Source organism: Hyperolius riggenbachi, chromosome 6 (assembly GCF_040937935.1).
Source record: "Hyperolius riggenbachi isolate aHypRig1 chromosome 6, aHypRig1.pri, whole genome shotgun sequence".
Lineage (NCBI taxonomy): Eukaryota > Metazoa > Chordata > Amphibia > Anura > Hyperoliidae > Hyperolius > Hyperolius riggenbachi.
Window position 1 is genome coordinate 25,647,918 of NC_090651.1, and position 27,130 is coordinate 25,675,047.

The window sequence follows — 27,130 nt, forward strand, 5'->3', positions numbered from 1 at the left end:
TATGCCTTTGGGGGTGTGACTTTGGTGTTGCCATAGGGCCCAGTGATTTCTAGCTACGCCCCTGTTTGCGCCCTCTCTACAATGGCCACCTGTTCGGTATAGATCCGTCAACCGCCGGCCTCCCGCCTTGCAGAGTTGTAGTAAGCGATGCTATCAGCTGGCCCACTCACAACTCCACGAGCCAGCAACGCCTCTTGTTCGTTCTCCATGATCACGCCGGCGCCTCTCTCATGACGTCATAACCATGGACACTGGACAAGCAGTGGAGAAGTGAGATGCTGCACTGGCTCATGGACATGTGAGTGACCCAACTGATCGCACAACTCTGCAGGGTGGGTGGGATCTAAACTTAGCGGCAGCTTTGGATGTGGGAAAGAGGGAGGGGGCCAGTGCATTTAGCAACACGGGACACACAAGGGTGGCGGTGACAGTTTAGTGGGCCCGCTATGGGACTTCATGAGGTTTGTGGCCGGCCCCCTTTTCACCGGAACATCCCAGGGCCCTAGGCAATTGTCTCGGCTGCCTTGTGGGTAATGCGGCCCTGCACGCATTGTACGATAAAAAGCAACCATGTTGGCCTTTGTTTTCCATGTGGCAGAAAATCACTCATTGCTCCCAATGCACTTCAGGTGCTCTTGAATATAGGAGTAATGGCAAAACTCCCCTGAACCTGCAATCAGAAGTACACAAACAAAATCATTATGTTTGCTTTCTTACAATTATTTTAGCTTTACGAGGTGTCAGGCTTCACATAACCCGTGGATCAATAAAATAACTAGGGCTGAAATATGCACGGCTCAGTCATAAAATATTAAGAGATTCACACTGACAGCTACACCTCAAGGTCAGACACACAGGCCCATATGCAATTCACTTTTTCAACTGAGTTTTCTCCCAGGTGATAATTTCAAACCATGCCAAAAAAATGCCTTTTAAACCACCAACAAGCAAGAAAATTTAAAATAGTTTTGATAGTACTTTTTGGTAATCATGGTGATGTTTTGGAATTTTTTTCAATTGTTAACTGCTTAAGGCCTCTTTCACTGTGGGACGTTAAAGTCGCACGTTATAAAAATGTATAACGCATGCAGCAATATTTAGAAAGTGCTGCATGCTGTGCGTTTAGCAATAAATTTGCTGCGTTATGTGTGTTGCACATGCTCAGTAATGTTTGTTTTTGTTTTTTAAATGTAACACATGCGCCGTTTTCGTTCCATCAGTATGCGACAAAAACGGAGCACCAAGAGACACATAACGAAGTGCAAAATAACGTCCAACTTTATAACCTACATGCGCTGCGTTAGGGGCCCGTTGTGCGACTGTAACGTTTCACTGTGAAAGAGGCCTTAAAGTTATTTTAAAGAGAAAATGAAAATGACAGGGGTTGGACAAAATAATGGAAACACCTAACATTTTGGCATCATAATCTTTGAACATGTTTTAAGCAATCAAAACATGACATATGTTAATTTTTTTTTGTTTATTTTTTTTGTTATTTGATATGTTTAATTAAAATAATTTTTTACAGATATTTAAACCAAAGTTGGTTATAATTTATAAAAATGGCAGATCTCTCAGCCAAATTGTTGGTGCTCGTATGGCAGGCGCTACTGTAACAGAAACTGCCCGAATGCTTGGCATTTCAAGAGGTACTGTCTCAAAAGTAATGACTGCCTTTGAAAGAGAAGGAAAAACGTCCTCAGCAAAGCACAGTTGTGGCCGAAAGTCGAAGTTGTCTGAGAGAGACCGTTGGACTCTAAATCGAATTGTTAGAAAAGCTCGCAAGAACACAGCTCCTAAAATCACTGCAGAGCTGAATGAACACCTACAGAACCCAGTTTCCACAAAAAAAGTTGCACAAATCTGGATTCCATGTAAGAACTGCAATTAGAAAACTTCTAAAGTGGTGTAGAAACCACCAGAATTGGTCCCTCGAGCAGAGAAAAAATGTGATATTCTCTGACGAATCATCGTTTACCTTGTTTACGACCTCCGGCCAAGTGTACGTTTGGAGACAGCCAAAAGAAGCATTTTTATCCAGACTGCCTACTCCCAACCGTAAAACAAGGCGGGGGTCCTGTGATGATCTGGGGTGCTATTTCTTGGAAATCCGCAGGGCCAATAAATTCCCTTCATGGAAGAATTAACAGCCGAGACTATTTAGGAATTTTGGGCGACCAAGTTCATCCTGGTTCAAGAACTGTTTCCGGAGGGGAATGCCATCTTTCAAGATGATAATGCCCCAATCCATACAGCTAGAATTGTTAAAGAATGGCACAAAGAACATTCTAATGAAGTTGAGCATCTCATCTGGCCACCACAATCCCCAGACCTCAACATTATTGAGCATTTATGATCGTTATTAGATATCCAAGTAAGAAGTCGATTTCCGCCACCATCGTCTCTAAAACAACTGGAGGGTGTTTTAACTGAAGATGGGTTAAAATTCCTTTGGAAACAATTCATAATTTGTATGAATCAATACCTTTGAGAATTGAAGCTGTAATTGACACAAAAGGTAGACCTACACCATATTAAAATATATAGGGCTTGATTCACAAAACGGTGCTAACTGTTAGCACACTGTGAAAAGTGCTTCGCGTGAAATTTCGCGTGATAACGTTTTTTGCGTGCAAAAAATTTGATAAATTCGCGTTATTGCGCAAAAAATTCGTGCTAATGTGAATTTTTCATGCAAAAATCTTTTTTTCATGCAAAAATCTTTTTTTCACGCAAAACGTGGTAAAGCACGCAAAAACCCATGCTAACACCGTGCTAACAGTTAGCACTGTTTTGTGAATCAAGCCAATTTTGATGATTTTCAAGGTGTTTCTATTATTTTGTCCAACCCTTGTATCTGCCAGGAGATAACTCAGAAAAAAATGGTTGCATATGGACCACAGTGTCTATCGTAAGCTGGAAAAACTCAAAACTCTGAGCAGTTAGGTCTGGTTCACACGGATGTCTAACCGATGCTAATCAATGGCCACAGTACTCATCATTTAAAGTGGATCCAAGATAAACTTTTACTCATTGCATAATTGTGTTCCTTTCATATAGTTTATAGGGCACTAGCTGATTGCCCGGCGTTGCCCGGGTATGTATTTGGCTGGTGTTGGCTCTGCATACTTTTTCTAGCCCTAACACACAATTACTCAATGACCAAGTTTGTGAGCTTTGGGGTCCTTGGCATCAATAATTTGTATATTCCCATAGAAATTAAACAAATCAGATTGGCTGTTTGTGGCTTCACCTCCTCTCCAGCATTTGAACCCCAGTCACCCAATGACCAACTGTAGCAGGTTTGAGGCATCTGCTTTTAACAGTGTAAAAATGGCAGCAATTTAAATATTCCACTTGAAAATCAACAGGTGAATTTTGATTGGCTATTATAGGCTCCACCCACTTCCCTGAATATTAATCTGGGCAAAGTTTGGGAACCCTGCCATAAACAGTGTAAGAATGGCTGCAGTTTACATTTTCCCAGTGAAATTTGTTTTTGGCTCCGCCCACTGTTTGTAACTTGGACACACAGTCATTCAGTGACCAAGTTTGTGAGCTTTCGGGTCCTTGACATCAATAATTTGTATTTTCCCATGAAATGAAACAAAGCTGATTCACTGTTTGTGGCTCTATCCTCTTTTCTGAATTTGAACCCCATTGACCCAATTACCAACTGCACCAGGTTTGAGGCTGGTGCCATTAACAGTGCAAGAATGGCAGCAATTTTAATATTCTCCTAGAAAAGCGACAGGTAATTTTGGATTGGCATTTTTAAGCTCCAGACACTTTTCTAAAGATTAATCCCAGTCACCCAGTAACCAGCTGTGCAAAGTTTGAAAACCCTGCCATTAACAGTGAAAAAAGGCTGCAGTTTACAATTTCCCAGAAAAATCTGTTTATAACTCCACCCACTTTTTTTAACCTTGACACACACAGTCACTCAATGACCAAGTTTGTGAGCTTTTGGGTTCCTGGCATCAAAATTGTGTGACTGGAAGCAGTTTATTGAGCAAAGAAATCTGGATGTTTGTGGATCCACCCCTTTACTGAATTTGAACCCCAGACTCTTAACAACCAACTGTACCAGGTTTGAGGCCTCTGCCATTAACAGTGTAAGAATGACTGCAGTTTCAATATTCCCCTTGAAAATAAATAGGTGAATTTTGATTGGCTACTGTAGGCTCCACCCACTTTCCTGAATATTAGTCCCAGTCATCCAGTGACCAACTGTGTCACCCATCCACCCAGTTTGAGAACCCTGCCAATAACAGAATGGCTGAAATCAATGTAACAAATCTGATTGGCTGTTTGTGGCTCCACCCCTTTAGTGAATCTGGACCCCAGTCACCCAATAACTTACTGTATCAGGTTTGAGGCCTCTGCCATTAACAGGGCTCGATTCACAAAGCGGTGCTAACCCAGTTAGAGACTTTAGGCATGATAACCATTGCACCACGCTGGTGAAAAGCCAGTTTAGGCATGATAAGTTTATGGGCTCGATTCACAAAGCGGTGCTAACCCAGTTAGAGACTTTAGGCATGATAACCATTGCACCACTCTGGTGAAAAGCCAGTTTAGGGCTCGATTCACAAAGCGGTGCTAACCCAGTTACAGACTTTAGGCGTGATAACCATTGCACCACGCTGGTGAAAAGCCAGTTTAGGCATGATAAGTTTAGGCATGCTAAGTTTAGATAAGTGTAGATAGCGTGCAAAGTCCCGCACGCAAAGCAGCGCCATTAAACTCTATGCGATGTGCACCAGACTTTGCTAGCGCAAAACTTTTGATCAGCTGTGCACTACGTTGCTAATGCAGTTGGTGCTTAAACTTATCATGCCTAAACTTATCACACCTAAACTTATCATGCCTAAACTTATCACACCTAAACTTATCACACCTAAACTTATCATGCCTAAACTGAGTTTATGCATGATAAAAGGCTTTTCACCAGGGTGCTAACTGTTAGCACCGCTTTGTGAATCAGGCCCTAGGGGCTCGATTCACAAAGCGGTGCTAACCCAGTTAGAGACTTTAGGCATGAAAACCATTGCACCTCGCTGGTGAAAAGCCAGTTTAGGCGTGATAAGTTTAAGGGCTCGATTCACAAAGCGGTGCTAACAGTTAGCACCCTGGTGAAAAGCCCTTTATCATGCCTAAACTCAGTTTAGGCATGATAAGTTTAGGAGTGATAAGTTTAGGTGTGATAAGTTTAGGCATGATAAGTTTAGGTGTGATAAGTTTAGGCATGCTAAGTTTAAGCGCCAACTGCGTTAGCACCGCAGTGCACAGCTGATCAAAAGTTTTACGCTAGCAAAGACTGGTGCACTTTGTATAAAGTTTAATGGCGCTGCTTTGCGTGCGGGACTTTGCAAGCGATCTAAACTTATCTAAACTTAGCATGCCTAAACTTATCACACCTAAACTTATCACACCTAAACTTATCACGCCTAAACTGGCTTTTCACCAGCATGGTGCAATGGTTATCATGCCTAAAGTCTTTTAGGCATGCTAACTGGGTTAGCACCGCTTTGTGAATCGAGCCCTAAGTGTGATAAGTTTAGGTGTGATAAGTTTAGGCATGCTAAGTTTAGATAAGTGTAGATAGCGTGCAAAGTCCCGCACGCAAAGCAGCGCCATTAAACTCTATGCAAAGTGCACCAAACTTTGCTAGCGCAAAACTTTTGATCAGCTGTGCACTGCGGTGCTAACGCAGTTGGTGCTTAAACTTATCATGCCTAAACTTATCACACCTAAACTTATCATGCCTAAACTTATCACACCTAAACTTATCACACCTAAACTTATCATGCCTAAACTGAGTTTAGGCGTGATAAAGGGCTTTTCACCAGCGTGCTAACTGTTAGCACCGCTTTGTGAATCAGGCCCGATAAGTTTAAGAACCAACTGGGTTAGCACCGCAGTGCACAGCTGATCAAAAGTTTTGTGCTAGCAAAGTCTGGTGCACTTCGCATAAAGTTTAATGGCGCTGCCTTGCGTGCGGGACTTTGCGCGCGATCTAATAGAACTTATCTAAACTTAGCATGCCTAAACTTATGCCTAAACTTATCACGCCTAAACTTATCACGCCTAAACTGGCTTTTCACCAGCGTGGTGCAATGGTTATCACGCCTAGGGCCTGATTCACAAAGCGGTGCTAACAGTTAGCACCCTGGTGAAAAGCCCTTTATCATGCCTAAACTCAGTTTAGGCATGATAAGTTTAGGTGTGATAAGTTTAGGTGTGATAAGTTTAGGCATGATAAGTTTAGGTGTGATAAGTTTAGGCATGCTAAGTTTAAGTGCCAACTGCGTTAGCACCGCAGTGCACAGCTGATCAAAAGTTTTACTCTAGCAAAGACTGGTGCACTTTGTATAAAGTTTAATGGCGCTGCTTTGCGTGCGGGACTTTGCAAGCGATCTAAACTTATCTAAACTTAGCATGCCTAAACTTATCACACCTAAACTTATCACACCTAAACTTATCACGCCTAAACTGGCTTTTCACCAGCATGGTGCAATGGTTATCATGCCTAAAGTCTTTTAGGCATGCTAACTGGGTTAGCACCGCTTTGTGAATCGAGCCCCTAAAGTCTCTAACTGGGTTAGCACCGCTTTGTGAATCGAGCCCTTAGATTGGCTGTTGTAGGCTCCACGTACATTTCTGAATATTCATCCCAGTCACCCAGTGGCCAGTTGTGTAAAGTTTGGGAACCCTGCCATGTTAAAAATGTAGTTATTGGCACCACCCACTTTTTCTAACCTTGACATACAGTCACTCAATTATCAAGTTTATCATCTTTGGGGTCCTTGGTATCAATACTTTGTATATTCCCATTGAAAAATAAACAAATCTGGCTGTTTGAGGCTCCACCCCCTTTCTGAATTTAAACCCCAGTCACCCAGTGACCAATTGTACCAGGTTTGAGGCATCTTCTATTAACAGTATAAGAGAATGGTAGCAGCTTAAATATTCCCTTTGAAAATCAAAAGGTGAATTTTGATTGGTTGTTGTAGGCTCCACCCACCTTCCAAAATCTTAATCTCATTCACCCAGTGACCAACTGTGCAAAGTTTGAGAGCCCTGCCATGAACGAATTAAGAATGACTGCAGTTTATATTTTCCCAGGGAAATGTGTATTTGGCTCCGCCCACTTTTTGTAACCTTGACACACAGTCACTCAATGACAAAGTTTGTGAGCTTTCAGGTTCCTGGCATCAAAAATGTGTGAATGGAAGCAGTTTATCCACCAAGGAAATGTGATTGGCTGTTTGTGGCCCTGCCCCTTTAGTGAATTTGGACCCCAGTCACCCAATGACCGACTGTAGGAAGTTTGAAGCCTCTGCCATTAAAAGTGTAAGAATAGCAGCAGTTTAAATATTCCCCTTGAAAATCAATAGGTGAATTTTGATTGGCTGTTGTAGGCTCCACACACTTTCTTAAATCTTAATCACATTCACCCAGTGACCAACTGTGGCAAGTTTGAGAACCCTGCAATTAACAGTGTAAGAATGGCTGCAGTTTACATTTTCCCATGTAAAATGAATGGCTAAAATTTGATTGGCTGTTTTATGCTCTGCCCACTTTTCCTGGATTTGTAACCTCGGTCACCAAGTGACCAACTGTGCCAAGTATGGGGACTCTGGCTTGATTACTGTGAGAATGGCAGCCTTTTACATTTTTTCCATTGACTTGAATGGGTGAAATCTGATTTGCTGTTTGTAGCTCCGCCCAGGTGTGCAGGGGGGCCGCGAGACCCCAAGAACATATCATCCCAGGTAGTAAGGGATCTGTGTACCAAGTTTCGTTCAAATCGGTCAAGCCGTTTTCGAGTGATTGCGGCACATACACACACATATACACACATACATACATACATACACACATACATACATACATCCGATTATATATATATATATATACATATATATATATATATATATATATATATATATATATATATATATATTCCTCAAGCCAAATACTTTTTGTTTTGTTTTAATACTCTAATTCCCTATAAACTAAACAAGCCTCGCCCACAGCTTCTCCAGAGAACCTAGGCACTGTGAGCCTTAGTAGCAAGGGCCTATGGGAGCTCAGTCTGGGCAGGAGGAGGAGGAGGTTGTCACGGACGGTTGCGGGGCCGCAGGCGCGTCCTGTAACCGCCCGTGAAGAAAAGCGATCGCACTCGATTCTCTGCGTCGAGTGCGCTTCAAATCGATAGAATCTGGATTTATTGTGTAGAAGGGCGGCAGTCCTTTTCTTAGCAAAGAGAGCACCATTCCAAATGCTGGTTGGCTCTTTTGATATGCTAATGAGCCTGGGCCCAGAGAGTCCCTGGCTTCAAGCTGTGCTGATGGCCCATCCATCAGGTATAAGGTGACAAGCAGCTGGCAGGAAGACTGGCCCTGTGACTGCTGATCAAGCCAGAGGTGTAAACTCAAAGTTGTCTAAGCAGATTTCACATTCAGATGTTAATTGAAGGAGCCAACAGGGCCTTTCATCGACAAGAAGCAGACACAGCTGGACTCCAGTCAGGCTGACTCCAGCCTTAGCAGGAAGAAATAAATGTACAATATAATCTTTTGCCCAGTTACAGAATACAATAAATAGGGTGGTTATGAGAGCGGTATCATTGGATCCGTAGGGTCATGCTGGATCTCTTGATACCAGTCGAGAGGGGCCCGGGGCCCCTACCACCCAGGTATGAATCTACTCAGGACCCTGATCTGATGCACTAGCCATGTCAGGTATCATATTAATCTGTATTTTCCTCCAAGTATGAAGCTGTTACCCCCCTAAATGTAACGTGTATGGTTCAGGAGTTACAGCAATTCATAAGTTTAGCTCTAAAATCTCTCAGAGGGAATGAACTGTCATGCTGGTAGCTCAGAGGGGGCTGGCATTGCCACACCCCCAAACCAGCTTCATCAAAAGCACAGAGCCAGCAGGCGGGCTGGGTCCTCCACACTGAAACATCTTGCACTCATCAGATGCCAGCTTGAGGATATGCTGGCATCCACCTGGTCTGAACTCTGAACTCTGGACTTTGAAACCAAGGACTTTATGATTCTTCCCACAATAAGGACATCTTTCCAGGAACTAAGTATTTTTTCTCCCTTCTTTTATTTTTCATACTGGCTATTACTGTTTTCATAATTGTTGATTTTCATAATTGTCTGTATATATTAATTATTTATATTGCGTGAATAAACGACTTTCTCCAAGTCATTCACTTTCCGCTACCCTGCTTATCAGCACACACAGAAATGATCCCGGGTCTCTGAAGATACGCTACTGTTTGTTTGTTGTTGGCTAGACAGAATATCGTGTGTTTAACCGTTTTATTCGCAGGATTAGTCAGTCAGTTAGTGGGCCCCACGGTCCCATGATAACCGCGGTGGTGGCAGTTTACTCTGAACCAGTGGGTGAAGTGGTAATCACCCGTGTCTCACAGGCTCCCTTCTGAGTTGTCTGCGGCTAATTCTTAACGGTTCCTGCGCATTGACTGCGACCAGAGTTCGCACGATCTGTGCGCTGGCACCGTTTAGAAGGCTAAGTGCGGTCAGCCACTGAGGGCTCCTGTGACAGAGGTGTTACTAGCCAGAGATTTCAGAGGCAGAGGGGAGGGGGGAGGAGGAGAGGGGAGTGAAGTTTTCACAGGCTAAGGGGTGGAGATGCAGAGCAGTTTGCCTGTGTGTAATGATCACAAACAGAACATGTGTCACAGGAATAAATGATCATAAACTGTGGAAGCTGTTTGCAGCTAGATTTGCTGTGTAAACTATCCAAAGTTTAGATAAGATATAGACAAGTTACTTGTTATAGTTAGTTTTTCATCTTAGATCCGCCTTAAGCATGGTCCATTAAAGTGAACGGATAGCTGCCCGCACGATCGTTTACTATGGTCGGTGTAAAAATGCTGTGCTCATTTCCTATCATCTGCTTTCATCCTGGACACTACATGTCGAGTCCAGGATCAGCTACCCGCCGTGCTTCCGTTACCCCCTGTCCGGGGTTAAAACGTGACGCATTTGCCGAATGCCACTGAGGTTTGCCAAATGCTTTTTGGCTTGCTAGCTAGTACAGTAAATGTGTGTTGATTAGCAATATGTAACGTTTTGTGCATTGTGCGTCTGTACTTTTTGCAGTAAATATGTTGAATGTACCTGGATGGCTGGGTCCTGTAGCTCCATTTCCTGTAAAGACAAAAGTGCACATATACTGGAGGTGAAGCTGTCCCCACTTGCCTTTAGAAGATGGAAATTATTGGAAAAATGCAGCTACATATAGTGGGTGCACATGCTAAAAGTATTCAGTCCTTCTGATCCTGTGTCTCTAATACTTTTAGCCATAGACCCTGAACAAGCATGCAGCAGGTACTCCGACTCAGGTTTTACTGGATTAGTCATATGCTTGTTACAGGGTTTTGACTCAAGTACTTCTTATGCCAGACGATCAACAGGGCTGCCAGGCAACTGGCATTGTTTACAAGGAAATAAATATGGCAGCCTCCATAGCCCTCTCACCTTGGGTTCCCTTTAAATGCTGGGATCAAATGTGGTCTGCATTGAGATGATTGGCAGCATTCATCTCTACGTGTTTACCACCGAAATTCATGAGACGCTGTATGCAGTTGCCCGCTGGGGCTGCGTTTGGCATTTCCATGTCTTCTATGGTGCTCAAAAAGTGACGCGAGGATTAAACGATGGGAAAAATCTTTGTCTGAACCAACCCTAACACCACCGTGGCTTTACCCTGCTGATCGTTCATAGTCATGGTCGGAAATTTCATTCCATTGTCCACCATTGCTGAATTTCCGATTTCCGCCTTCAGATTCTGATATCCAGAAAATCTCTTTTTTTGGTCATTTTATGCATTCTCTTATTTGTTCAAAGCTTCTGTGATTTGGCTAAAATCACTGAGTTGTGGTTTCTGTTTTCCGATCGTCGAGTTTCAATTTCCGATAGGAAATGTAGACATTATATTTTTGCAGAAGGAAAAGCAAATGATTTTGGATGTTTCGGTGCCCTTGTGCCCTTGTTGAAATGATTTTGGATGTTTCGGTGCCCTTGTTGAAGTAAAAACCGACATGTGTAAATGATTCAATAAAGGGACAGGTTTGTATTGACTTAATAGAATAGAATATACGTATACCTACCTACACTGACTTACTCTTTAACCTCCGGAATTTCACCTATTTTCAACTAACTTTTTGTATAGCGTGTCCTCCAAAGTGGATGGCTGAGATCCTTCACAGACGCACAATGGAGTGGATGGTATGGCATAGTTGTAATTCTCAGTGACAGGTGAATGATGGTGGTTGCATTGTGGGTAGAGACTGATGAAAGAGAGAAGGTTGGTGTTTTGTGAATGTCCTTTGCAATTCTTAAGTCTCCTGCCCCTTATGCTGTGATACTTTATGTTTAAGTGTGCCTTCTATAAGTATTGTATTTTACTTTCTGGAGGGCTTGTATTTATTGTTGTTACAGTGGGAAAAAGAGAAAACTTTTGTTACTCATCATGCAATATGAATTCATACAACTGGTGACTATTCAATCTGAGGAATTTAACCACTTGATGACCGCAGTGTTAAACCCCCCTAAAGACCAGGCACTTGTTTTCTGTACTGGGCTGTGCAGGCTTTTCAGCCTCTCCTGCACAGCCCAGCTAAGGAGTATGGCGATCGGACTAACCTCCTATTTTTGTCCCTATGGGGACATGCTGCCGGAGGGGCCTGATCGCCGCGGTCACTTTGATTTATTTTTTTTTCAGCCTCTTAGAGGCTCTCATTGTCGCTGTCTCTCTCCCTCTCCTTCCCTACCCTTCCCTCCTCCCCTCTGCCTGTACAATTGAGCAGGACGGCGATCCGTCCTGCTCTCCGCCTCTCATAGGCATCAGCCTATGAGAGTACGGCAATCCCCGGCCAATCAGAGGCTGGGGATCGACGATCTTGTACAGCACTGCTGGAGACCGCAGCGCTGTACGCATGTAAACAAAGGGGATTTCTTTCCCCTTGCGTTTACAAGCAGCCTGCTAGCCACGATCGGCGGCTAGCAGGCTATTCACAGAACTCCGTTCTGTGAAGTGCCAGGGAACGATCGCGCATTCGCATGGCCGTTCCCTGGGAAACTGCAGTCCCAGGACTTGACGCCATTTGGCGTTAGGTGGTGCTGGGGCTGCTGTCGCAGTCACGCTCATTGGCGTGAGGCGGTCGTAAAGTAGTTAAAGGGAAAAAAAAAAAGTATATACACTAGTAGACCCAAGCCCATTTAAAAATGGGCTCTTGGGCTGTTTTTTTTAACTGCGCATGCGCACGCACCTGCCACACCCGCACACGCCCGCTCGGCTCACTGGCCCCGTTCTCCTGTCCCAAGGGTTGTCCGGGTCCGTGCTGCGCACATGCACAGTACCAAAAAGCACAGATCCAAGGACACAGAGACAGCTCTACACAGGGACACAGGGGTTTTATAAGATAGGATACCGGATACATAATTGTATTTTTTAATTATTTCCCTTCTAAAGCCTATCCAATAAACAGTACAAATAAAATAATCATAATCAAGAAGATAACAAAATTTTGTGAGTGTGCACTAATATAGAAATTGGGGAGGGCTGGTTAAAGCCATGATGGGGCCCCAGGGTGAAATTGACATAGGGAACCGGCCCCTACAGCATGTTCTCCTCCCAGGGTCCCTGAGTCAGCTGCCGCTCTCCCCCCCAGGCCTCCCCACTCAGCTTTGCTGTCAGCATAGCTCCTCTCCTGCCTCGGGGCACTGCTTCAGTCTGCGTGCTCTCCTCTTCATCCTCACAGGGGCGTCTCTTCTCAGTGACTCAGTTATTGCATAATGGCATGTGACGGGTCATGGAGAACAGGAAGCCAGTAGTGATGAGGAAATCTGCCTATTTCAATTCCGCAAAATTTCATGTAAATTTTTACATAATTACCACTTGGAAAATCAATTGATTTCCTGTAATCCTTTGTAATTTTTGCATAATTTTGTGCCAACTTTAGTGGTTAATAGCGAAGCCCCCATACATGCTATCATCACCAAAATAGCTACGTATGTTAAAGAGAATCTGTACTCTAAAATTCTTACAATAAAAAGCATACCATTCTATTCATTATATTCTCCTGGGCCACTCTGTGCTGTTTCTGCCTCTCCCTGCTGCAATCCTGGCTTGTAATTAACAGTTTTATCCAGTGTTTACAAACAAAAGACAAAGCAAGTGATAGGCTGAGAGTAGCTCAGTGTGTGAGCCATACAGAGCCTGCAGGGGGCCTAGAGAGGGTGTGTATAGCTTCTAGCCAATCACAAGCAGAGCAGCACATTCCTGCCTGACTGCCTCAGCCCGACAGAGACGACAGAGGAGAGAAGATTAGATGATATAACAGAGATAATACAGCCACTGTGCAAATAGGAAAGGCTGCAGTAAGCCAGAGCACATTAGAACAGGTATAGGAACTTATAGGATAGAAGAAAGAAGGATGAACATTTTGTTACAGAGTCTCTTTAAGAGGAAGATTGGAAACAAGGCAAAACATTTTTTTATTTTTTCAAAAAGACCTTGACGTTTTGAGAAAATCTATTTTAAAAGTGCAAAGGTAAAATGGTTTTTAAACTTAAAAAATTACATTTTACAAGCTATTTTTCTCGTGCATTGTTTGTTAAATGTATTTTTGTAAAAAAAAAATGTTTTGCCTTGTTCCCACCCCCTCCTTTTAGCATACATAGCAATTTTGGAGAGGATAGTATGTGCCTGTGCCTTGCTATTAACCGCTAGTCAGCACGAAATTATGTGAAAATTATGCACAATGACGAAAATACGGTTCCTGACTACGTTTATAAACGAAATTAAGTACGATTTTACCAGAAATTTTGCATCTTATTTGCGAATTATGATGCGAAATTGCGATGATGCATTATCACTAGCAGCCAGCGGGGATGCACAGGTTGAGCAGCACGCCAGGATAGGTGAGTTGCTACGCTGACAAAACTTTGCAGGGGCCCCCAGGGAGTAAAAGTCATGGGGATACCTAGAGGGCCCGGGAGCACTCGGCACCCCTTGCCTATATGGCAGCACCAGCCCTGATAGATATGAATGTAAAAATGCTGCTAGTTTTTCCCTTTAATTCCTCGCTGGAATAATAGAGCTCTGTCACATTTATTAAATCCGGGATTCGGGTATTTGGGCAGATGGGGGGGATATTCAGGGTGATAGATCTAGTTTTGGACGGTCAACTTATGACCTTGGACCATCTCAAAATAACTCCACAGCGGCCCACTTTTAGTATCTTAATTTCCAACGAAGGCAACGGCAGCCATTGAGAATTTCATCAAAGCTCTTTCCTCCCTGTATGAAGCAATACTACCAGTCACTACCGGTTAAAATGGAATACTTGTTCCAGAAATGGAAAACCAACATCAGACCTGGATTCTTAGGGGTGGAAGGAATCATTGTGATTCACAGTCAAAACTCCCTTATAATACTCAACGGGACTAATTACTCACCGGCCAAGTCTGGAAAGTTTGGTGTGGGCTCCCCAGGCGTATGTGGAAGATACGTACATCAAAAAAGTGCCCCTGCAAATTTGAGTGCCCAGAAAAGATGATAGTAGAAATTTAGTAAGTTTACCAAAAGTCTACTATTACAGAAGAATTTTTTTTACAGTATTATTTTATAAATCATTTGGTCAATATTTACCCACTGTAAAATCTTTCCTCACCCTAATCTGCAATTTTAAATTCACTACAGGTGACAAGACAAGACAAATAACATTTATATTGCGCTTTTCTCCTGGCGGACTCAAAGCGCCAGAGCTGCAGCCTCTAGGGCGCGCTGTACAGGCAGTAGCAGTGTTAGGGAGACTTGCCTAAGGTCTCCTACTGAATAGTTGCTAGCTTACTCAACCGGCAGAGCCGAGATTCGAACCCTGGGCTCCTGCGTCAGAGGCAGAGCCCTTAACCATTACACCATCCAGCCACTGTTGCAGCATATTTACTGCAGTTGCTATTGGTAACGTGAACATTGCCATGGTAATGAACATAAAGTAAGTATATTCCTCAGTCCAGTAAATCATAAACTCAGCTTGGTCACTCAGACTATGTATCAGAGCCGGATCATCCACAGGGAAATTCTAGACAGTTGCCTAGGGCCTGAAAATAGTCTAGGGGCCCGGTGGATGCTAGCGCCCACCAAATCTTACCAAAAATAAAGCCAGATGACTATCAGTGGTGGGCAAAAACTGCTATCTTGCCTAGTGCCCCATTTCATCTTAATTCTTTACTGCTCCATATAGAGATAGTTGTGATGGATCAGATTCTTTGTAATCCTTTTTTAAGCAAATGAAACCTGTACAATGGAGTCTATGAAACACAGCAATGATTGCTGCTAGAAGTGAAGAGGAGACCCCATACCTCAGGGACTTATATTAGTGACCTGTTACACCCTATGTATTACATGTACAGTAAATAGAGAACAGAGGTGCCAACAGGATAAAAATAAACTAACATTTTTAGAAAAGCTTGGGGAGGCAGTTGTGGACTCATCTCCAAGAAGCAGACACAATAACTGTCAATTTCGAAAAGACATATCGTATATACTCGAATACAAGTCGACATCGTGTATAAGTCGATTCCAATATTCAACTCTCTTAAGCTGGAATTTTTTATTGACTCAAGTATAAGTCTACCCATCAAAGTTAATGGCTGCACTTGGGGCTCAGGAGGGGTTAATGACTGCACTGCATACAGTATTGCAGCCAAGAACCCCTCCTGTCCCTTAAGTGCAGCCAATACCTCCTCCATGCCCCCCAAGTGCTGCAATTATTCACTCCTTTTTATGCAGCCCATTATTTACCCCCTGCCCCTTTCCTTGTTAATTGTTGTGGTAAGGACTTTCAGACCTGTGCTTTCTTGGCATTTCCTTTCCTCATATCACTTACCACAGGATTAATTGCTGCAAATGTCACTATTACTACACACATTACTCAGTGTGCTCAGTGTTGCCCGTGACTCATGTATAAGTCGACCCCTATACTTTTATGAAGTGAATCAGACCTAAATTTCTAGACTTATACTTGAGTATATACTGGTATACTCCCAAAAAATGCTGCATTTTTTGGTAGTATACAATAAATGTATGTCGCCTGAATCATGTTATTCGGGTGGCTTCATGGTTGGTCCACCCCTGGCCATGCTACATGTGGGGAGTACAACCACGATAACATACCCAACAAGCTCTTGTCTTGTCTGCACACCAACAGTGGTGGCCGGGAGGACACGGGAAGCCTCTGCAAGATCCAGAAGCTTCCCTCTACCTAGGTAAGTAATGTATATTCTGGCGTATAAGACTTCTTTTTAACCCTTGAAAATCTTCTGAAAAGTCAGGGGTCATCTTATACGCCGGGTGTCATTGATGCCGGGTGATCCTCTTACTGACTCTCAGATCTCGCTGCTGAGGACTGTAGTGAAGCGGCGCGGGCACATGTGTGAGATCTGAGAGGCAGAGAAGGAAGAAAATAGGATACAAGGGCGGGGCAGAAGGGTGAAAGAGGTGTGTTTTATGGGCACAGTGCAATCTATTCTTCCATACCGCTCTGATAAACAGGGAGACAGGGAGAGCTGACCAATCCACTTAGGGAGAGGGAGAATTGACCAATCCAACCAGTCAATCATACAGCGTTTGTGAACAGCAGTTTTCAGATCTTGCCACAGATTATCGATTGGATTTATATTTGGACTTTAACTGGGCTATTCTAACACATGGATATGTTTTGTTTTAAACCATTCCATTGTTCCCTGGCTTTATGTTTAGGGTCGTTGTCCTGCTGGAAGGTGAACCTCCACCCCAGTCTCAAGTCTTTTGCAGTCTCCAAGAGGTTTTCTTCCAAGATTGCCCTGTATTTGGCTCCATCCATCCTACCATCAACTCTGACCAGCTTCCCTGTCCCTGCTGAAGAGAAGCACCCCCCGAGCATGATGCTGCCACCACGATATTTGACAGTGGGGATGGTGTGTTCAGAGTGATGTGCAGTGTTAGTTTTCCGCCACACATAGCGTTTTGCATTTTGGCCAGAAAGTTCAGTTTTGGTCTCATCTGACCAGAGCACCTTCTTCCACATGTTTGCTGTTCCCCCACATGGCTTGTGGCAAACTGCAAACGGGACTTCTTATGCTTTTCTGTTAACAATGGCTTTCTTCTTGCCACTCTTCCATAAAGGCCAATTTTGTGCAGTGCATGACTAATAGTTATCCTATGGACAGATTCCCCCACCTGAGCTGTAGATCTCTGCAGTTTGTCCAGAGTCACCATGGACCTCTTGACTGCATTTCTGATCAGTGCTCTCCTTGTTCGGCCTGTGAGTTTAAGTGGACGGCCTTGTCTTGGTAGGGTTACAGTTGTGCCATACTCCTTCCATTTCTGAATGATCGTTTGAACAGTGCTCTGTGGGATGTTCAATGCTTTGGAAATCTTTTTGTAGCCTAAGCCTGCTTTCAATTTCTCAATAGCTTTATCCCTGACCTGTCTGGTGTGTTCTTTGGACTTCATGGTGTTGTTGCTCCCAATATTATCTTAGACAACCTCTGAGGTCATCACAGAGCAGCTGTATTTGTACTGATATTAGATTACACACGGGTGCACTCTATTTAGCCATTAGCACTCATCAGGCAAAGTCTATGGGCAACTGACTGCACTCAGACCAAAGGGGGCTGAATAATTATGCACACCCCACTTTGCAGTTATTGACTCGTAAAACATGTTTGGAATCATGTATGATTTTCATTCCCCTTCTCACGTGTACACCACTTTGTATTGGTCTTTCATGTGGAATTCCAATAAAATTGATTCATGTATGTGGCAGTAAAGTGACAAAATGTGGAAAACTTCAAGGGGGCCGAATACTTTTGCAAGCCACTGTATATACTGGGTATCACATACAGTACAGCACCAGTATCTATTCATACATAGCACCAGTATATGATATTTTTTAATTTTTCTTTGGTGTGCGTTGGAAGAGGGGTAGTCTTATACGCGAGTCTATCCCAAACTCTATATTTTAACTGGAAAAGCTTGGGGGGGGGGGTGACTTATATGCCCAGTCGTCTTACATGCCGGAATATACGGTATGTGCCTTTTCACACAGGTTTCACCTCCTGTTCACTTACTGTAAGTGACAGGGTCATGGGGAGAAACAAATTAATGTGTATTTTCCTCTGGGACAAATACACATCTTATACATATGTGCACATGTTTATTTAAAATTTTACAGTTTTTTATCATAGTGTCCCTTTAAGAAAAAGGGGAGGGGTGAGATGGGGGAAGGTATAGTTTCTACTGAACCTTTTTCATTTTCACTATTACACAAGTGACTTTTTCAATTCAGCAGTTTTTTTCTGATCGGAGGCAATACGGGACTGATGTAGCCTATTTCTACGAACACTTATCCCGTAATATGCTATTACTTTCCTTTGCATATGGCTACCATTAGTGCCCCATTTACTGTAAATATCATTTCAGAGAATCCCATTTCTTCTCTGCTGCCGCTCAGTGCTCTCACTCTTCATATTCCTTCCCCATTCCAATCGCTGATACTTACCGCGGCCATTAAGCAATTATATCAGCAAACACCATTTACTGTTTACTGTGTGAGAGTATAATTTCCTTAACTTTGGCATTTTAACAACAGATTGACCTTGGCGTTACCAGGATACACCTTTACTGAGCCATAAACCAGGAGACATAATGGATGTAACATTCTATCTGCGCCCATAAACGGCTCACTGTTGACTCTACGTCAAAGTCTATTGGGCCCTGGACACTCGCAGAAGAACACAAGCGTTTTAAAGGCTCCACGGACAAATTCCCTCCTGATTGCATTTCTGTTTTTAGCACGTGGCTTAGTGGAGAGCTGATAAGACTGGAGATTAAGGAGCTCGTAATAAATTAAAGAACATTTAGTACATGTTTTTGAAGACTTCAGCATTTGTACAGAAGTGTTATAGTGACCTGTGTTCTCCTTGGGCTTTGAGGACTCTTTTATGATCCAAAGGACTTCAGATGAGACAGGAGTAATACTAGGAGACTCTAAATGAAGTTGTTTCTAGGCACCAATAAGGTTAGGTTCGCGGTAGGCCCAATAATGGACCATTTTCCACAGCAGAGACTCAGACCAACAGGCAGCATGTCAACGGTTCCTAATTGTGGTATGAGTAATGTTGTGTTCAGTAGTCACAGATGCAGAAGAGCTGAAACTAGGTAATTGAAACTAGGTTTATTCATATGATTCAACAGCTCTCTACTTAAACAGTGGCTTTCCCTGCATATCCAGAGAGGTAAAAACAGGAACCAACAACCCACAATAGTCTAGATAATCTTATGCATTAAACAAATATACCAGTGCCATCTACAGGCCAGCTGTATGAACACCACAAGTAATGGTCATGCTCACAAACCAGGATTACCACAAAAGCAACCACTGTGTGGACACACATAACTGAATAAAAGTTAATAACTCAAGAACCAAGAGCCAATCAAACAAAATTAAATAAGGTGAACTTAATGGCTGCAGATTTACTTACCTAGCACTTTCTGTGCAGAACACTCCTTCGACTGCGCCTGACCATGAGTGGCATGTGCGGGCACTGGTGATTGGCGAATGCATCTGACCCGGCTGCATTGGCGGCAGCTACAGAGGGGACCCCAGGAGAGTGGCTGAGAGTGGAACTGCAGCAAGGGACACATAGGCTTCTAGGGGCTGGAGGAAGCCCCAGGTAAGTAAATTTGTCTAAAGTACACATTTCTGTGAGGAAGAGGCATGCTTGCGGTGATGTTCACTTCTATCACTCAAAAACGCCAAACCATAGTGGCTCCGTACTGCTGCCCAGTGCAGCCGTGCTCGTTCTTGGATGAGAGCGTGGAAACACCCACCGGTCAACAAAGCCCTTGTTGACGAGGCTCTGGGGTTTCCAGTAGAGTCTGCACACTCTAATTTTGGTAAAAAAGATGTGCCAGTATGGAGGAGAGGGAGGAGATGACTACGGTAGATGAACAGAAGAGAGCATTAGTGAAGCTGAGGCATAGATTGCCAAGTAGGATGGTATCATGGAATGAGTGTAGCAATGAATGAAGCAGGGCAGTTTCTAGGCTAAATTGCACCCAGGGCGAGGGTGCAAAAATTGTGCCCCCTTTCCCCCCACCTCCGTGGACTAGCGAACCCTTACTCTTTAAGGACAGTCACTCAGCCACAGGTCACAAGTAGATCTGTCTAGTTACTAGTGACCAGCCGCTAATCAAGGAGGAAACCGGGACAAGGAAAACACACAGGCAAAGAGAGCCTGGAAAGACGACTACTCCATGGGTGCTGCGCACTGACAGCCTGCAGTACCGCTACAGGACATCAGGTGTCATCATGCGGTGGTGACGTGATGTTGACTTGACATCTGACGCAGGCAGTCCAGGAGGAGTCAAGGAAGGTGGTCGCGCTGGTAATCTTCCATTTGGCTGCACTGTGCGTCACCAGCTCCCTAGTGGTTATGTCTTTCTGCCTGCGCCCCGCTTCTTCTACTTGCCGGTCTGTGCCCAGAATGGTCATCTTGCCTGCACTGCCCGGAATGGAGGATCCAAATTGAAGAGGCTTTTGTTAGAAACCTGAACTGTGGACACTTTGTTAGGCAGCCAGCAGAGGGACTGAAAGAGAGGAGCAACATCTGAAGAGCGAAAAGAGACATGGATACACCAAGCTGCAGAATTCAAGGTGGAGTGGAGAAGTGCCAACCAATTCACTTGTAGACCACAGAGAAAGGTGTTGCAGTAGTCAATTTATGACACGTGTATGCAGCAGCATTTTAGTTGTGTCTTGTGCATAAGTAAGAAAAGAGAGGAATTCTTTGGGGGGATACAACAGGAGGAGAGATGCATATGAGGGGGTGCTTAATCATTGTTATACTATAGATTACAGCTTGTAAGAACTCGGGGTCCACTGCACATCACTGCAGTTTGCATGCGGGACACTAAAGCAATTGATCCCTCCCCACCAATCAGGTGTGTAACTACAGTGGAGCAGCCCCTGTGACCGCGGGGGCCCCAACTATCACTTCACTACCTCCGATAAAGGGGTCCATTCTTCAGATCAGGTGTTTGTGGCTAGAATTTTTATGGGTGTGAAGATTACAATGTCCACTCTACACTTGTTGTGTGTTTGCAAGATGGGCCCCCAGGCAGTGAGGGTCACTGTGAGCAGTCAAGGGAAAAAGTGTGAACATTGGGAATTTGGGAGGCCCCATGAAGGTTTTGCTGGTAGGCCCATTATTCCACTGCTACCGAATGCAATTACTAGGCGAGTAGGGATGCTCATTCAGATTCCGCGGAAATGCAATTTCCGCATTTCCGATCAGAAATTGCATTTCCGCATCGGAATGCGGAAGTTGGTAATACAAGTGCGTTAGGCGGATTTCCGACGGAAATCGTGGACATTTCTGCCGACTTTAACATCGATTTTCTCAAAAACTATAAGGTATTTTTGAAAACTTTTTTTTCATCTTGTTCACACAAGATTCTGTTTAATAAACCCTGAAAATTTGGTGTGTCTAGGTCTTATGGGGGCTTTGCTATTAACCGCTAAATTTGGCAGATTTTTACTGTAATGTAAAATGCAGAAAAATCTGCATTATCCGATATGCGGTAATTTTAAGCCAATCGGAAGACTCGGAATGAATAAACCAATCAGAGAATGGGGATTAAGGTGGAAATTTCTGCATTCTCTGATTGGCTTATTCATTCTGCGTCTTCTGATTGGCTTAAAATTACCGCACATCGGATAATGCGGATTTTCTGCTTTTTACATTACAGTAAAAATCCGCCAACTTTAGCGTTAAAAGCAAAGCCCCCATAAGTCCCAGAAACACCAAATTTTCAGGGTTTATTAACCTCCTTGCCGGTTATCCCGAGCTCAGCTCGGGGTAACCTGCGCAGGAGGATATCTCAGGCCCCGCTGGGCCGATTTGCATAATTTTTTTTTGTTACAAGCAGCTAGCACTTTGCTAGCTGCTTGTAACTTCCAATCGCCGCCGCTCGCCGCCGATCCGCCGCAATCCGCCGCGCCGAGTCGCTCCCCCCCACCCCAGAGCCCTGCGCTGCCTGGCCAATCAGTGCCAGGCAGCGTTGAGGGGCGGATCGGGATTCCCTATGACGTCCCGACGTCCATGACGTCGGTGACGTCATCCCGCCCCGTCGCCATGGCGACCGGGGAAGCCCTGCAGGAAATCCCGTTCTCAACGGGACTCCCTGCATACTCTGATCGCCGAAGGCGATCGGAGTGGGTGGGGGGATGCCGCCGCTTAGCGGCTATCATGTAGCGAGCCCTTGGCTCGCTACATGATTTAAAAAAAAAAAATTAAAAAATGTGCGGCGCTGCCTCCTTGCCGGATTTTTTAGACCGGCAAGGAGGTTAAACCGAATCTTGTGAACAAAAGGAAAAAAAAAGTTTTCAAAAAGACCTTATAGTTTTTGAGAAAATCGATGTTAAAGTCGGCTGAAATTTCCGCGATTTCAGGCGGAAATCCACATCGGAATGCGGAAATTGGTAGCGGAGAGTGGAATCAGTAGCAGTAGTGGTAATTGGCAATGGCTGAATGCGGGTTTTCCGCAAAATCAGAAATTGGCATTTCCTACCATCCCTACAGGCGAGGTAAAGTATTGCAAAATGAGATCATTCAGCCATGAGTAGAAACTAGTAGTGATGACTGTAATCAGCAAAATTCTGATTTCGCTAAATTTTGCGTTCATTTTTGCAATTACGCCTATACGTAATTACGGTTGGCAAACTAAATTGATTTTGTAGTCATTCGTAAGTTCGCATAAAAATTTGCATAATTTTTGAAAAATTTGGTGTAATTTTGTGCCGATTTTGGATGTTAATAGCAAAGCCCCCATACATGCTATTGACACCAAAATTGCTACCTATGCTAAAGGGAATAGTGGGTACAAGGGAAAAAAATAATTTTGCAAAAATACCATACAGTTTTTGAGGAAATCGATTTTAAAAATGCAAACAAAAAATCGTTTTTAAACTTGACAGTTTAAAAACCATTTTCCTTTGCATTTTTAAAATCGATTATCTAAAAAACGACAATGTCTTTTTGAAAAATTATTTTCTTTTTTTGCCTTGTACCTAATAGTCTCCTTAACATATGTACCAATTCTGGTAGCAATAGCATATAGGGACTTTGCTATTAACTGCAAAAGTCGGCACACAATTTAACGAAATTGCGTGAAAATTAAACGGAAAATTACGCGAAATTATGAAATACTACTATTACATACGAAATCAGTTACGATTTTCCCCGAAATTTTGCATTACGATTACGAGGCGTAAATGTGACTTTCGATGCGAAATTTTGCATATGCCCATCACTAGCAATGAGTCCTTTCTTAGTACATAGGTCCTCTGCCCATGGTACTCATAACCAAAGGGGAACTTACCCTTAGCTCATGGGGCACTTGAACTTGTCACAGTAGCCCCTCTATAGTGAGTTTGGAAATAATAATAATAATAATAAGATTAATAATAATAATAATAATAAATAACACTATAAGTTAATTAAAAAAGGAAGCATTATGGAATAATGATGCCCCTAAGGACTCAGTAATTATGGGTCAGTGGATTGGACAAGGGCTCCGGGGTAAAAGAGGAGGCTTGGCCATGGTCCATGAAGGCTGGTATAGCTCAGGGTGCGAAGCCCCACGCGGCCGGGCTCTGCATACTGGCTATCCCAACCTGCATGGGGGACAAGGAGATAAAGAGGCTTGGGAGAGGAGACCCCGTGGAATTTTTTAAACATTTCTCACACTCTGAACATACAGTATATATATATATATATATATATATATATATATATATATATATATATATATATATATATATATATATATATATATATATATATACTAGCTGGACGCCCGGCGTTGCCCAGGTATGTATTTGGCTAGTGTTGGCTCTGCCCACTTTTCCTAACCCTAACACACAATTACTTAATGACCAAGTATGTGAGCTTTGCGGTCTTTGGAATCAATAATTTGCAATGAAATAAAATTAATCTGATTGGATGTGGCTCCACCCCTTTTCTGAATTTGAACCATAATCACCCAATGGCCAACTGTACCAGGTACAGGTGATTAACAGTGCAAGAATGGCAGCAATTAAATATTCCCCTTATAAATCAATAGGTGGATTTTGATTGGCTTTTATAGGCTCCACCCACTTTTCTGAATATTAATCCCAGTCACCCAGTGACCAACTGTGCAAAGTTTGAGAACCCTGCCATTAACAGTGTAAGAATGGCTGCAGTCTACATTTGTGCAATGAAATTTGTATTTTTCTCCACCCACTTATTTCCTAACATTGTTCAGGTATGTAGCAATAGGAAGTGCGCTGGACATAAGTGTGTTATAGTAAAAAGTTTTATTTAAACCTATATGTCTTTTGACAATCTCTAAAACATATCGCACACATGCACATATACATTCACACACAAAGAGCGTGCTGGTTCCCCTTAAAAAAACTCAAACCATGTGGTTAGATAAGGCTAGTTGTAAATAGCGCTTGAGAGATCAAAAAATATGTATATAAAAAATTAAAAAACAACAGAGCTCAAAATAGGATTGTTTAGGGGTTGTATTCTCCCTTCCTCTCCAAAAGATTAGTGACTTGTTTAGAACTCCTATGTTACTTGTAGGTATTTCACAGTCCTATTAATAGTTATATGTGGCTGTTAAGCCTATCGGCTGCGAGAGTTCCAACTTGCACAAAAATGACACTGCATGCCAGTCTATATCACAGGTCTCACCACTTCCCGCGATACTGTCCGGGTACAACTTACGGATCTTTAACCAGTTCACCCCCAAGGGTTTTTATCCTAACGGACCAGAGCAATTTTCAGTTGTCAGCGCTCCTCCCTTTTATTCCCTAATAACTTTATTACTACTTATCACAAGAAAATGATCTATACCTCGTTTTTTTCGCCACCAATTAGGCTTTCTGTGGATAGTACATTTTGCTAAGAATTTTTTTATTCTAAATGCATTTTAATGAGAAAAACAGAAAAAAAAGAAAAAAAATCATTATTTCTCAGTGTTCAGCCTTTATAGTTTTAAAATTAAACATTCTCCTGTGGATAAAACAAACAAGTTTTATTTGCCCAGTGGTCCCGATAATTAAACCGTTTAGATTATGTCCCTACCACAATGTATGGCGACAGTATATTATTTTGAAATATAAGTGGTTATTTTTCTGTTTGTTCTGGCCATAATTACAAGCCCGTGTAATAAATTAAAATTAATTTTCCCCATAAAATATAGAATAAAAAAAGCTGAGTCCCTAAGGCAACTATTTATTTATTTATTTTAAGCTGATTTTTTTTTTACAAGTGTTTTTTTTGGGGGGAGGGTTGGAAGTGTAATTTTATTAATGATGTGTATATACTTGAAAATGTATGTATTTTGTAGGTGTAATATACTTTTTGGCCACAAGATGGCGCTAGTGAACACTCATAGGACGTGTTCACTTTTTTTTTTTTTTTTTACACTTTATTAAACTGTTACATTTCCTGTTTATGTGAATGGACGTAGCCGCTGTTCGCGGTCACGTCCATTCACTCCAGGCACTGCGATTGGGTAGAGGACTGTTCGGTCCTCTTCCCCAATCACCCAGCACGGGATCCCGACAGTAATGGCGGCGGTAGCGGCGGACACACGGCGGTAGCAGTGGCGGGAATGCGCGACGTATTAAAACGTCATGTTGCTGTTAATAGCGGTAAGCATGACGTTTTAATACGTTAGGATGGCGGTAAATGGTTAATCTTCAACGGGGTCTATTCTATAAGTTTGTTTCCTCCGCATAGATCCACTTCAGTCAAGCCACTCCGGTGGCTCACTCTGAGCCTGAACTGTTCAATTTCGCCGGTTCCAGCCGCGGCTTCCAGTCCTCCACTCTTGAGATGTGACGTCACTTCTTGGTGCGTCTCACTCAAGTTACTCTGGCTACTTCCTTGCGTTCCACCCTCCACAGTCGTCTCTGTTCGTTCAAAACTATTGGTACTTGGTGGGAAAGAAAGGAAATTGTTCAGGTATGTATTTGGCTGGTGTTGGCTCCGCCTACTATTTCTAACCCTAACACACAATTACTCAATAACCAAGTTTGTGAGCTTTGCGTTCTTTGGCATCAATAATTTGCATTGAGATTAAAAAAATCTGATTGGCTGTTTGTGGCTCCACCCCTTTGTCTGAATTTGTACCCCAGTCACCCAATTACCAACTGTACCAGGTTTACGGCTTGTGCCAATAACAGTGCAAGAATGGTAGCAATTACATATTCCCCTTGAAAATCAATAGGTGAATTTTGATTGGCTTTTGTAGGCTCCACCCACTTCTCTGAATATTAATCCCAGTCACCCAGTGACCAATTGTGCAAAGTTTGAGAACCCTACCATTAAAAGTGTAAGAATTGCTGCAGTTTACATTTTCTCAGTGAAATTTGCATTTGTCTCCGCCTACTGATGACCCGGCATTACCCGATTATGTATTTTGCAGGTGCTGGCTGCGCCCACTTTTCCTAACCCTAACACACAATTAATCAAGTACTCAATGACCAAGTTTGTGAGCTTTGCGGTCTTTGGCATCAATAACCTGCATTAAAATGAAACAAATCATATTGGCTGTTTGTGGCTCCACCCCCTTTTATAAATTTCAACCCCAGTCACCCAATGATCAACTGTACCAGGTTTGAGGCTTGTGCCATTAACAGTGCAAGAATGGCAGCAATGAAATATTCCCCTGAAAATCAATAGGTAATTTTTTATTGCCTTTTGTAGGCTCCACCCACTTTTTTGAATATTAACCCCAGTCACCCAGTAACCAACTGTGCAAAGTTTGAGAACCCTACCATTAACGGTGTAAGAATGGCTGCTGTTTACATTTTCCCAGTAAAATTTGTATTTGTCTCCGCCCACTTATGACCCGGTGTTGCCCGCTTATGTATTTGGCTGTTTGTGGCTCCACCCCCTTTCTGAAATTGAACCCTAGTCACCCAATGATCAACTGTACCAGGGTTGAGGCTTGTGCCATTAACAGT